Below are 14,758 nucleotides of genomic sequence, written 5' to 3'. Positions count from 1 at the left end.
AACAACACATTTTACAGCATCAGTTTTCATACTCATAAATTCAATACATACATACATACATACATACATACATACTGTAGATATTTACACATGACTGTTCATACAAGGGAAAAACACATGTCTGCATGTGTGTGTGTGTGTGTGTGTGTGTGGGGGGGGGGGGGGGTCTTGTATCAGAACACACATAGGACCAAAACCACCAGCAAATCAACCCTATGTATCCACCAACTGTATCATTCGTTATATAAAGTATAAAACCCATTGTTTAATCACATCTGTTTTATGGAATCAGCAAGTTTTCTTCTTCAAAGACTCTTCACTCATAGACACTTATTTTAACAGTCACTTATAATAACACTGTGTCTTATGATCTTCATGTGCAGCATCAGGCGATACATTATAGCTCTGTTAGCTCAGCTCTGTTAGCTTAACTCTGTTAGCTCAGCTCTTTTAACTTAGCTTGGTTAGCTCAGCTCTGTTGGCTTTGCTCTGTTAGCTTAGCTCTCTTTGCTCAGCTCTGTTAGCTTAGCTCTGTTAGCTTAGCTCTCTTTGCTCAGCTCTGTTAGCTTAGCTCTGTTAGCTTAGCTCTCTTAGCTCAGCCCTGTTAGCTTAGCTCTCTTAGCTCAGCTCTGTTAGCTTAGCTCTGTTAGCTAAGATCTGTTAGCTCAGCTCTGTTAGCTTAGCTCTGTTTGTAGCCCCAGTAAAACCACTAAACCTCTGCTTCCTGTTCAGTTTGTGTTGTCAGTAGCTGAACTAAAGATCTGTTTGAATCCAACAAACAAGATCAGAACTGTCACAATTTAGTCTGAACCACGGATCAACAAACGGAAACTTAGCAACGATAAGAACATCCCATAATAACTTTATACTTTCCTAGGCCTCAAATGCTGACATTTCCATCCAACTCCAGTCTTTCATTTATAATTCAGTTCAGAGGAAACAACAACATTGATTCAACATTTTCAGTCACTTTCACTGACTCTAAAAGTTGTTTCTTAATGGTTCTCATCCAGTCTGATCACTTTCTGAGGCTTTGGTCCAAGGCCCAGTGGCGTTAGTTTTTTTCACCGTTAGAGTGACTCACTACTCCCTCTAGTGGTCACATAACGCGACATCCCCCCCCCCCCAGCCTTTCACTGTAAATATATTCAGTTCATATGTCTACAAATTAAATGTGGCAGAATTTCAGAAGTATTTATTCTAAACACTCTAATGCTCATTTTAGGGGATTTTTAGTCCAACAGCCCAACGCTCCGATGGACTATTGGTATCAGCTGTCCATCATCCATAAACAATTTTTCAAGAATCTTCTTCTCTGAAACCCTCTGTCATGACTTGATATTTGTTGTGGAACTTCTTTGGGGTAAGGTCTACCATGTTTGTTCAAAGAACTGGGAAATATTGGTTTTTGAATTGAAATTTTTAAAATCCCCATTGGTTTCTAATGGGACATATTTCAAAGTGTTAGAACTTCAACACGGTTGAAGATACTGATATATTTACTATTGGCAATAGATAGGAAGTCACATATGGGCTTTCATTTGGTGCCATGACCTTTGACCTTCAGTGACCTTGGAAGGTCAAACAAATGTCAATTCATGAATTTAAATATACCGTTGGACCACAGGAGCCTTGGTCCTATTTTTTAATATTAAAAGCTGAAATACCGCTTATAGCCCCTTTAAACAACACGTCAACTTTATGACGACATGCAGAGAAGTCATGTTGAATCAAATATTCATGACATTTCATCTTACATTTTACGTTTACAAAGTATCAAAACCCAGACTACTCTCTTCAAAGACAGTTTTTTTTTCCTCAGGCTACACGGCTTCTGAACAGCAGCTCAGCTAGAAGGAGGTAACTGGGAACCTGCAGCCTGACTTTCAGTTTTTAGAACTGTATTTATTTATTTTGTGTTTTACATTACAATAGGAGGGCTAGTGCTATTCATTGTTAAGTATTTTTTATTGTTGCTGTGATTGTTATTGTTATTTGTTTGTTATTTATTTTTCAATACTGGGCAGAGAGAGAGCCAGGGCACACTGTGTTTCATTGCCATGGTACTTGTACCTGAACACACACGACAAACTTGAAACTTATATTTGTTCAGACAAAATGGGACTGATGGCCATATTTAAAATGTGTATTTGTGTAATAGATATGGAAACCTTGAACCCTTTATAAGGCACCCATTGTAATATTCTGAAAATCAACTATTCAACCTTAGTGTGTTATTGGACATCGTCACCTACCTCCTGGTTGGTTGCCGTGACAACAGTCTCCCTCCTCTTGCCATAAAACATCTGAGTAGCACTTGGTAAAAAGTAAACACATGCAATAAAACAACTGTTCTAAGGTCATAAACTGATAAAAATCACTCATATTCACTATTTACAGCAAAATCTGTCTGAATCCAAACCAACATCTGGACCTGAGGCTCAGGACTGGACCCATATTTAATGTTTGCGGAAATGAGCACAAATAGTCACTTGCCCGATAAAGGGTTAATAGATGTAATACTGATCAGGCTTTAGATGCTGAGGGTGTTTCTGCCAGTATTTGTTTTAAGGCTCAAAGCTACGGGCGTGTCGTTAAAAATGTTAATAATCTGTTCATCTGGTTCTGAAAACACAAACCAATGACTTGACCAAAACGCCAGAACATTCCTTCAAATTCCTCTTGTTGTCTGCAGTCATGCCTCCCAAACACAGACACACAGTCAGCAGCTGCTTTATCGACGCCATCCCATAATCATCATCAGGGCGGTAGGAGTAAAACAGGCCTGTTACGCTAGAACCGCTTCACATCTTTCCTTATCACAGCATCATAACGACGCCTGAACCGTCTCAGAAACTGATCTGAATCTGCAGGGATAAGTCTGCCCACACACACACACACACACACACACACACACACACACACACACACACACACACACACACAGTAAGTTAATGGATTTTAAATAAAGGTCAGTGATCGCACACACACTGAACCTGCCCACACGACTCACTGTCAAAGTGTGACAGGCCGTGACACCAAAGCAGAAAACATACAGTTAGACCAAGGTTTGGACACAATAAACAAAACTGTGCAGGAAATGTCTGAACACACACACACACACACCCTCACACACCCTCACACACACACACACACACACACACACACACAGAGCAGATAATAAGAAAAACTATGGCGGATACTAGGGTTCTGCCTTTTTCTGATTCACCTCTGAAACTGAAAACACTTCATTACTTTCCTTTAAAAATCACTGAGTCCTTTTACATCCACACCAATACTCTGGTCATTATCCAATTTCTGAAGTAATCCGATTACTATTGATCATGTAAACAAGATAATCTCATCGGCTTTATCTGACAACAGCAGTAATCTGATTATAATAAATCAGATTAACACACCTAGATTCTTCCCCAATATTCCAATGTGTTCACACATGGAAACAGGTTCATCTGATTTATTTAGTTTTTTTTTACATTAAATTAATCATATAAACTGAAGTTACGCTGCGACACCGTGAGTCGAAGGAAAAAGGTAAACAAACAATGAAAGGCAATGAAGGATAGCACCAACATGTGACTTATTCTGTCGTCTTATTAGCTCCTCCCACATTAGGACAGCTAACGCTGACACCGTAGGCGTTGCCATGGTAACAAGACAAGACCGGATATTTGGAAAATGGCAGGAAGTGTACGTCTGACGTCATAACGTATGTACGAACTCTGAAAGAAATCAAATAATGGATGTAAACATGTAAACCAGGGTTTACGATTATCGTCAAGTGACTGCAAACGCGTCGTATCTGATTACAGCATTTATCGGCTTAGTCCCAGTTATCGGATTTTTATGCTCATGTAAACGGACTCTGTGTAGTTTCTGTAAATTGGAAACTAAAGTAGACCATGTGACCAGTGCACAGTCCACTGAACAATTTAATGCACAGATTTTAACTGGTTTTAAAACAAGTATGTGACTTTTTTTTAAATTCGTTTTATCTTCTGGTTGTGTTTTTAGATGATATTTATCGTATTATCTGTTCTTTATCAGTTTTAGTATATGTTGAATTTATTCTTATTTTACTAGGTTTTTTTAAAAATATATCTTGCATTTGAATCTGCAGATTTGTACGGCACTTTAGACACTGTTTTAAATGTGTTATGGAAATAAACTGGACCTGCACCTTAACTGTGTAGTTTACAAACTGACAATTACTACAGAAAAACTAAACTGAGTTGAGTTTGGTTAACAATAGTTACTTATGTGGGACTAGTACTAACCTGTACTAATGATGATGGAGGTCCTGTGATACTATTAGCCCCATTTATAACAGATTTTTTGAAGAAAACTTAACCCTTTAAGCCCTGAGCCCTGGTTCCAGGTAAAGGTTCTGCTGTGAATCTGTGTCTGTTTCAGGTTCATTAAAGCTGCTGTATGTACTTGTGTTCCTTTTCTTCAGTGGTTTTGTTTTACTGTGTGTTTTAGGGTCAGAACAGTTGTGTTCCTGAACAGTTCAGTTCTTTATCGTTCTGTATTCAGCCCTGTTTATCAGTCGATGAAAATCAGTTTATCAGACTGTATTAAAAATATCACAAATATCAACAATATACAAAAATAATACTAAAATATACAAATAGTACTAAAATATATATAAAAAAAAAACCTGTATACTACAGATAAAATAAATACATATAACATATAAGGACATATAGACTGTGAGTAATAAAGGATATATACAAGGTCAAATTAAAAACAAGGTGCATGGATTATGATTATGTATGAATATATTAAAACTAAAACTATATATTTAAGTAGAGGAGGAGGAGGAGGAGGAGGAGGAGGAGGAGGAGGAGGAGGAGGAGGAGGAGGAGGAGGAGGCCTTTGTCTCTTTGTGGAGGTTTGGACGCTGTGATGTGGAAACAACTGGAGACTGAGCAAAATTTAACACAAGGATAAGAGACATAGACACAGAGACAGACAGACAGACAGACAGACAGACAGACAGACACAGGGTCATTTACAGATGTGGAATGTGGCAGTGAGTTGGCCTTGAGCACTAATTACAGGACATCTACTCTGTGTGTGAGTGTCTCTCTCTCTCTCTCTCTCTCTCTCTCTCTCTCTCTCTCTCTCCTCTCTCTCTCTCTCTCTCTCTCTCTCTCTCTCCTCTCTCTCTCTCTCTCTCTCTCTCTCTCTCTCTCTCTCTCTCTCTCTCTCTCTCTCTCTCTCTCTCTCTCTCTCTCTCTCTCTCTCTCTCTCTCTCTCTCTCTCTCTCTCTCTCTCTCTCTCCCCTCTGTCAAGGCCAGTCAACCAGAATCAGATTGCACCCACAATCCTTTGCTGTGTGCTCCCTTTCCCAAACAGACAGAAACAGACATTACCCATGATCCTCCTGGTGCTCCAGCTGCTCTACTGTAATCTGCCTGCACTCATTAGGATCCATTCAAACTAAAACACCAACCCATCCACTTCATTAACAACTTTATTTACTGAAATCAAACCCAACCATCAATTCTACATAAACTCCATCTATAGTCCAGGAGTTTACCCCCCAGTGTTTACTCAGTGTTTACTAGTCCAACACCCACTGGACCACTGCAGTACCTCAGTCAAACACTAGAGGTGGGTTTACTGATGAAGACCTTCATGGAAGATGAGTGGAACTATTGCCGTGTTTCCACTACGTGGAACCAGCTCGACTCGACTCAGGTACCAGGTCCTATTCCTGGAGACTGTTTCCATTACAGTTTTTTAAACACTTTTTTCTTTTATTCAAATTTATATGACTGTTTTACGTGAATGTGTATGTCTATGTGTATGTTTCTATGCTGCTGTTAACACTGTGAATTTCCCCATTGTGGGATCAATAAAGGAATATCTTATCTTATCTTATCTTATCTTAGGACACTACTGACTTTACAGTACCTGGACATCATAGTGATGCGGTGCGTTACTTCCGTGTCGTCTGCTCAGAGAGTTGCTGATAAACTCGCTCGTTGCCTGTTCTCTCGTCAAACTCATGCTGAATTTTTACGTTGACCACCACAGACTGAATCTCCGGACTGAATGGTGTAGTTTTTTGGGGCTGTTATCATGTGAATTAACCTGCCGCTATATTTACTGTAAACTTCCACATCTGGTTTTTGTAAAAAGGGCGGGTCACAGAGACAACTCTCTGACCAATCAGTGTTCTGCTGTGTTTATACGTCACATTTTAGTATCTGTTCCCCAGTCTTGGAACCTTGGCGGAGGTGATACCAAAAAACTAGTACCGGGTACCAGATTCCAGGTCCTTTTTTGTAATGGAAACGCAAAAAGGCCGAGTCGAGTCAAGTCGAGTTGAGCCGATACCACGTAGTGGAAACGCGGCATATGACACCAGTGGAGGACAGAGGGAGAATGTCCCCTCAACCTAAAGGAGACCATCAGAACCTCCAACGGACAATAAAAGGACCTGAACATGTAAGGGCAAGGGGGAGGGGCCAAGGGGTGAACTGGGATTGGGCCATTAATTTATCACTGGTGTTGCTAGATCACCAGCAATAGAAATGAGTGTTCCGACGCCGCCATACTCAATGTTTGGAACTATTGGCCCCACCTCCAGAACCCAGACGTAGGTCTATGTTTCACATTATAACAGGAGTCTGTGGAAGTGTGGTAACTCTGTTTTCTCCACCTCTCTGGGCCCTGATCTCAGTCCAGTTCTGTCTGAAACTGGAGAAAATAGTTTTATTTCACCAGTCTGAGCTCATATTAATATTCAACATGCATTTCCATTCCCAGTAGAACCCATGTGGGGGGGGGGGGGGGGGCAGTCTACATCTTGCAGTGACAGCTGACATATGACGCCCATTGGGTGCTACATGATGACATACTATCTACTGTCCTGCAGCCATCTGTCACAATATTGTGTCATTCCCTGCTCTGTCCTTATCCATCTACCCTGATCGGTCCTATCATCCGTCTGCCCCCAGTGTGTCTTTAACCCCCCATTCCACACACTCTATATGTGTGTAACTCTGAAACACACACACTCAGACAAAAAAAAGGGGGGGGGGTCAGTCACACAACGGCCACGACGGAACTGAAGACGACTTTAAAGACTCAGATACTCAGAGTGTTCTGTAAGTATCACAGGTGTTTAAGATCCTCTAGGACTGTACATGTGTTTATGCACACACACACACACACACACACACACAGTATGTTTGTCTTTATGAAGCACTTTGGTGAAATCTTGTTTGCTTTTTAAAGAGCCATAGCAACCAAATCAACTTGAAACTTACTGAAGCAGCACCAATTAAAGGCTGAAGCACAGACAGTGGAGATACTTAGTGTGTGTATCCGCCCTGTACGCCGTAAAGGCCTGTTCAGAGAAGGAGCCAACGGAGCTGCTGTCAAAGCAAATTAGAGCAGCAAAAACACTGGAGACAAGAACACCCCCCATCCTCTGTCTGCACCCCCACAGCCTCCTCCTTCTCACTGTACTCCCCTTTCTCCTTATTCACCTCAAGACTGAGCACACATACACACACACATACACACAAACAGATGCATCCTGGGATATCAATATGCATGAACATACACAGACATGGACACACACTGTATACAAATAAAATAATAACATCCATGTTCATCATTCAGTAAATGGTTTCTGTGTAGAAGAGCTGTCCATTAGTGTGTGTGTGTGTGTGTGTGTGTGTGTGTGTGTGTGTGTAGGTGTGTGTGTATGTGTGTGTGTGTGTGTGTGTGTAGGTGTGTGTGTGTGTGTGTGTCTGTGTGTCTGTGTAGACCATTAGTGCTATAGATTATACATGCATGACAACTGCGACAGCTGATCCATTAGCTGAGTAGGTGTGTTCAGTCGTGGAAAAGTGTGTGTACGTCCGTCTTCATCAAACATCGTCGGTAAAAGTCGCAGGTTACAGTTAATCAAAGACAGAAGCTGCTGTTACGTCCCGTTGACATGGAAACACAAACAGGCTGTTGTGTGGATGACAGGTAGGCCCGTTGCAATTATTACATAATTACATAATCACGATTATTCAAGCTGACAGTGACTGTTTTACACAAAGGTTTGATGTATAAAACAGAAGAACGTCATTCCATCAATGACTCCGTTTACATGAGCAGAAAAATCCAATAACTGGGAGGAATACAATAATTAGCATAATCAGATGTATGCACTTCTGAAATGCGATAATCGTAAACCCTGGTTTACATGTTTCAGTCCATTATTTGATTTCTTTCTGAGTACGTACATACGTTATGACTTCAGACATACACTTCCTGTCATTTTCAAACCATCTGCTCTTGACTTGTTGCCCATGGCAACGCCTACAGCGTCAGCATTAGCTGTCATATATATATAAATATATATATATATATATATACACACACACACACACACACACGTATACAAGTATTTACAGCTTGGCCCCCCCAGTAGTAAAATCCTCACTGTGCCCCTGTATCTCAGACCCCTGTTAGAAAGCAAACACCTGGATTCAACATGTCCACAGACTTTTGGACACATAGTGGATGACTTAGACCAGTGTTGGACAAAGATCCACTAACGGCATCATGAGCCTCCTGCTGCTCATATTTTCCCACCTGCTGCACCCCCCCCCCCCCGAAAACAAATGTGCACCGAGGGGGTGGAGTCTGTGCCTCTGTTCTACATCAGAGCTTACGCAGCGTCTTTAAAAACACTGTAATGGTCCAACCGCTTCATTTCCACATGAGGAGAATCTGCTGCACCTCCTTTGTACTAATAACTAGTGAGTCTGTGATTTTTGGTGACCCCCCCCCCCCCCCCCATCCTGTGCTCACACCCCCGTGGTTGGGATCCACTGAATTAGACAATGACAGTGACCTCTGAAGCTAACGGTGTGTTTGTCCTACAGTTGGCAGTCAGCTGTGATGTCATCAACGCTCCTGTTTGTGATGCTAATACCTTAAAGCAGGTTCAGTTCAACATTCAGCTCAGTATGACCTAAAAAAAATTGCCTTTTTAACAGTATCATGATATATCGCAATATATCTTATCGTGATCCTAGTATTGTGATGTGTATCATATTACCAGATTCTTGCCCATAAACACCTCTGTCATGTTTATATTTCACTCATTCATCCTGCGGACCGGATTGGACCCTTTGGTGGGCCGGTTTAGGCCCCCGGTTCGCATGTTTGACACCCCTGCCTTCAACCATGTGCAGAACCACAGCCGACTCATCTGCCTTCATTAGACTGCAGTTCCCAGTGGTGAGTGTTCACCCTGGATACCCCCCCCACTCCTCCTCTGCTCCCCATTATCAGACTCACTTATTAGCAGGATCACTTTATGACTGCTGAGAAAACACACAGAGCGGCAGTTCATTAGCATCAGCAAAACACAAGCTCCAGTTTCACAGCAGACCCTGGTGGACATCCAACCACCACAACATCCAACCAGCAGAACATCCAACCACCAGAACATAAAGTCACCAAGTATGGGCTTCAACTGTGAACTCACTGGTCTGAGCTTCAACCAAAAACTAAAGCTTGTTTTTATTCAAACTACGGATAAAAATGAACCGTACGTGTTTTACACCATAAACACATAAAACACTACTTTTATGTCAGTTCCCACATGAAATTTTTTCTATATTTAACTTTTCTTAAGTGATTTATCACCATTTATTTCTAATATCTTCTGTATTTTGTATATATATATATCAGTATAAATCGGGTATTTTCCTGTATTTAACTCATTGATCATATAGATGTTCATTAAAGCTCAGATTAAAGTTGAAGGTTATTATATCAAAAGGAGAGAAAACTGAGTGAATCAGTGTTGTAGAAAATGACGGTGTTTCCATGGTAACTACGGAGGATAATTAAGGTGATGTGATGTCTTCACCAGGACCCCCAGGTAAAACAGTGTACCAGGGCCCCTCCCACAACTACAACTGGATTGAGGTCCCTGGTCTTCAGGATCATTTTCCATGAACGTAAGTCAAAGTCCGTTCAAACCAACCTGCCCTTTGGGACACGAAGAGGATTTTTATGTTTCAGTGTTGAAAATGAACGTTCTCCTGTCCAGTTGAACACCATCATGCACATGAACACTCTGAGGGACATTTAAACATTCACAAATACAGATATCAAATGGTCGCAAATTAATTTTCTGTACAAATTCTGGTACAAAATAAAAAAAATCTGTAAAAAATTATTGAAAATTTTTAGTATGAAATAAAAAAGAAATCTGAAAAATGATTTAAAACTTTCAGTGTAAAATAATAAAATCAACATAAAATGATTGAGAAATCCTAGAACAAAATAAAACAAATCTATATAGAAACTACAAAAGCACTACTAAAGCCCCCCCGATCACCACCAAAATTTAATTATTTGTTCCTTGTGCCAGTATCAACATTTACTGAAAATTTCATCCAAATCCGTCCATAAATTTTGAGTTATCTTGCTAACAGACAAACAAACAAACAAACCCCGATGAATACATAACCTCCATCGTTCCTTGGCGGAGGTAATAACGGAAAAATTTGAGAACAAAATAAAAATACATATATATTTAAAAAATAATTGGGAAAAAAGCAGAAAATAACTTAAATTAGCTGTTAGTGAAGTAACTATAGGCCTTTGATGTGTACGTGTCATATATGATACAAAAGGCATTAAAGGGTTAACATACACATATTAGCATAGGGCCCCTATGGGGGGCCAACAGGGATCAGGACCATGTGTTAATATGGTCCTGGTCTTCACCTGAACCTGAACCCTGGTCATTAAGGACTCCATCACCCTTAGAGAAACTCACTTTTTAGAATGAAACTAGAGTCTGGAGGAAAGTTGGAATAGAAAACAGTAAATATGGTGAAACACTACGAGTTCTTTTCATCATCTGCACATTATTTTATCCATTAATCAGTTACATGTTAATATGATCCTTAAAAACATCTTTAAGATAAGAGGAGGAATTAAAATATACAGCAGCACAAGACAAATCTAAGCATCAAACACAATAGAAAAATAAAAAGATACAAAAATATATTTTTAAAAAAGTGTTGAAGTGACTAAATGACAGATAGTTATAATAAAAGTAAATAAAATAAAAAGTGTGACTTAACTTAAACCTCTAAACTCTAGGAATTATTTTTGTGACGACTTCCAAATAAATTTTTCCTCAACATTTATCATTCATTATAATATAAATAATATATAATATTGTCCTCTGTATTTTGCATTTTCACTTAAAATCAAGTATTTTCCTGTTTTTCATTCACTGATCACATAGATGTTCATAAAATTTCAGGGGAAACTCAAAGTTTATTTTATAAAAACAGAGAAAACTGAGGGGAAAAAAGTGACATTTCAGCAAAACATATCATTAACTAGAAGCACTCGGAGAGCGCAGACCTCCGCCAAGGCTGATCAGTGGCCCCCCCCGTGGGCCCCCCCACGCCAAGGAGGTTATGTTTTTGCCAGGGTTTGTTTGTTTGTTTGTCTGTCTGTTTGTCTGTCCATTAGTGTGCAACATAACTCAAAAAATTATGGACAGATTTTGATGAAATTTTCAGGGTTTGTTGGAAATGGGCCCCCCCGTGGGCCCCCCCACCCCCGATCACCACCAAAATTTAATCATTTCTTCCTTATCACATTTCCAACAAACCCTGAAAATTTCATCCAAATCTGTCCATAACTTTTTGAGTTATGTTGCACACTAACAGACAGACAAACAAACAAACAAACAAACAAACAAACAAACAGACAGACAAACAAACAAACCCTGGCAAAAACATAACCTCCTTGGCGGAGGTAACTACACATTAAAACAAGCATCTATAACGGATGTAATTGGCCAAATGACATGTGTTTTATTAGTGAACCAATATAACAGAAGCTGACGGTGTTTCTACGGTAACTACGGAACCTGTGAGCATCCAAATGGGTCAAATCTAATGAACATGAAGAGCTCAGAACTTACATTTTATTTGAATTATTTCATGGATTGACTGGATTTGTAGATTAAGAGTTGTAAAACATGTTAGATTTGTGCATTCAGGAAGAGCAGAGTCTGAATCTTTGTGTTGTTTTCTTCATATTTATCCTTAAAATGTAAAATACTATATATATATAATGTGTTGTGTGTGTGTGTGTGTGTGTGTGTGTGTGTGTGTGTGTGTGTTTTTCAACATACGTGCATATGTCTCTCATTAAAGGACATGGTTTTATAAGTTACTACAGCAAAACATGGTACAGTTCAATCCACAAGTTCTATTCCTATATGAATTTAGGAAATATATACATATAGATAAGAGAATATATAAAGAGAGAGAGTTAAAAATGCAGCAATAGTGAGGAGAATATACAACATAAAACACCCTGTGGTTGTTTTAAAACTAGTTATTTAATACAGACATGCAATAAATGTTTAGTTTTTTTAATTTATTATTTTTTAGTCACTTTCCTCACATTAACCTCTATATTCAGATTTTATTTGACCAAATGTTTGTTATATGTAGCCTATATATAGCTATAATATTTATTACTATTATTATTGTTCTGTTTTGCATAGTTTTTAATCATCCATCGCTCAAGTTTTTATTATTATAATAAAACGTACAGGAAACATGGTACAGTTCAATGCAGAAATGAGTCAATTTATTTATGAATTTTAGAAATATAGACATATAGATAAGAGAATATATATAGAGAGAGTTGAAAATGAAGCTAGTGAGGTGAATATACAGCATAAAACACCCTGTGGTTGTTTTAAAACTAGTCATTTAATTCAGATATGCAGTAAATGTTTAGGTTGTTTTATTTTTGAGTCACTTTCCTCACATAAAGCTCTACACTCAGTTTTAATTTTCCATATGTCTGTTATATATAGTCTATATATAGATATATTCTTCATGATTGTTATTTTTGGGTTTTATTTTGCACAGTTTTTAATCATCTATCGCTCAAGTTCTTATTATTATAATAAAACAAACAAGAAACATGTTAAAGTTCAAAACAGAAATGAGTCTATTCCTATATGAATTTTAGAAATATATACAAATAGATAAGAAAATATATAGCGAGAGAAAGTTAAAAATGCAGCTATAGTGAGGAGAATATACAGCATAAAACACCCTGTGGTTGTTTTGAAACTAGTCATTTAATTCAAACATGCAGTAAATGTTTAGTTTATTTTTCTCACATAAACCTGTATATTCAGATTGAACTGTCCATATGTTTATTATACATAAAGTCCATATAAATATGAATAATCTTTATTATTATTATTTTGGTTTTATTTTGCCTAGTGTTTAATCCTCCATCACTGAAGTTTGGATCCTTATATTCTAACCCATATCATCTGTGTCTGCTGCGGACCCGGTGTCTCCTTAATCCGTCCCCGGTCCCCGGTCCCCGGTCCTCCGTCCATCCTACCTGGGTGACAGCTGTGTCGGTGTGTCGGTTCCGGTGCGGTCGGTCCGGGCGGGGTCCTGGTGCGTCTGTCCGTCTTAATCCTCCGCTCCTCCGCTGACCTCTCTGCGGCTGCGGCGGCTCCACCGGTGCCGCTGTCCCTCCTCCGAGACCGGACGCTCCAGTAAAATCCACCGGGACCGCGGACGAACCGTATCCGCCTCGGCTCTGCGCGTCTCCGCCTCGGCTCTGACGCTTCTCCCGGCGCGGTGGCCGTGCCGTGCCGTGCCGGAGCAGACAGGAGCCCGACAGGAGGACAACACATACACACAAAGACTAAACACGCCCAGACAGCCAACCACGCTCCAACAGGCCCCGCCCCCTACCGTAAACCATCTACTAACCAACCGGAGAGCGCGCATCCCCCCCCCCCCCCCCCCCCCCCACACACACACACACACACACACACAGGAGGCAGGGTCAGTGCGTCAAAGGAGCACCGAGAAGACAGATGAGGACAAGAAGGACACATGAGGAGACACATGAAAAAAGAAGGACACAAGAGAAGACACATGAAGAGAAGAAGGACACCAGAGAAGACACATGAGGACAAGAAGGACACAAGAGAAGACACATGAGGACAAGAAGGACACAAGAAAAGACACATGAGGAGAAGAAGGACACAAGAGAAGACACATGAGGACAACAAGAGAAGACACATGAAGACAAAAAGGACACAAGAGAAGACACATGAGGAGAAGAAGGACACAAGAGAAGACACATGAGGACAACAAGAGAAGACACATGAGGACAAGAAGGACACATGAGGACAAGAAGGACACAAGAGAAGACACATGAGGACAACAAGAGAAGACACATGAGGACAACAAGAGAAGACACATGAGGACAAGAAGGACACAAGAGAAGACACATGAAAAGAAGAAGGACACAAGAGAAGACACATGAAGAGAAGAAGGACACCAGAGAAGACACATGAGGACAAGAAGGACACAAGAGAAGACACATGAGGACAAGAAGGACACAAGAGAAGACACATGAAGAGAAGAAGGACACCAGAGAAGACACATAAGGACAACAAGAGAAGACACATGAGGACAAGAAGGACACATGAGGAGACACATGAAAAAAGAAGGACACAAGAGAAGACACATGAGGAGAAGAAGGACACAAGAGAAGACACATGAGGACAACAAGAGAAGACACATGAAGACAAAAAGGACACAAGAGAAGACACATGAGGACAACAAGAGAAGACACATGAGGACAAGAAGGACACATGAGGAGAAGAAGGACACAAGAGAAGACA

At 40.0% G+C, this 14,758-nt stretch overlaps 1 protein-coding gene across 1 annotated transcript in view; it reads right to left on the bottom strand.

Annotated features, from left to right (window-relative positions):
* dok4 (docking protein 4) overlaps positions 1 to 13,748 on the bottom strand; it is a 105,697-nt gene extending 91,949 nt beyond the window's left edge. The window contains exon 1 of the mRNA XM_030162248.1: positions 13,456 to 13,748. The gene's annotated coding sequence lies outside the window, so the exon portion shown is untranslated. The remainder of the gene's footprint in view (positions 1 to 13,455) is intronic.
* Between the last annotated feature and the right edge of the window lie 1,010 nt (positions 13,749 to 14,758).

Source organism: Sphaeramia orbicularis, chromosome 3, assembly GCF_902148855.1.
Source record: "Sphaeramia orbicularis chromosome 3, fSphaOr1.1, whole genome shotgun sequence".
NCBI classification, from domain to species: domain Eukaryota; kingdom Metazoa; phylum Chordata; class Actinopteri; order Kurtiformes; family Apogonidae; genus Sphaeramia; species Sphaeramia orbicularis.
This window is presented reverse-complemented; position numbering and strand designations above follow the sequence as displayed.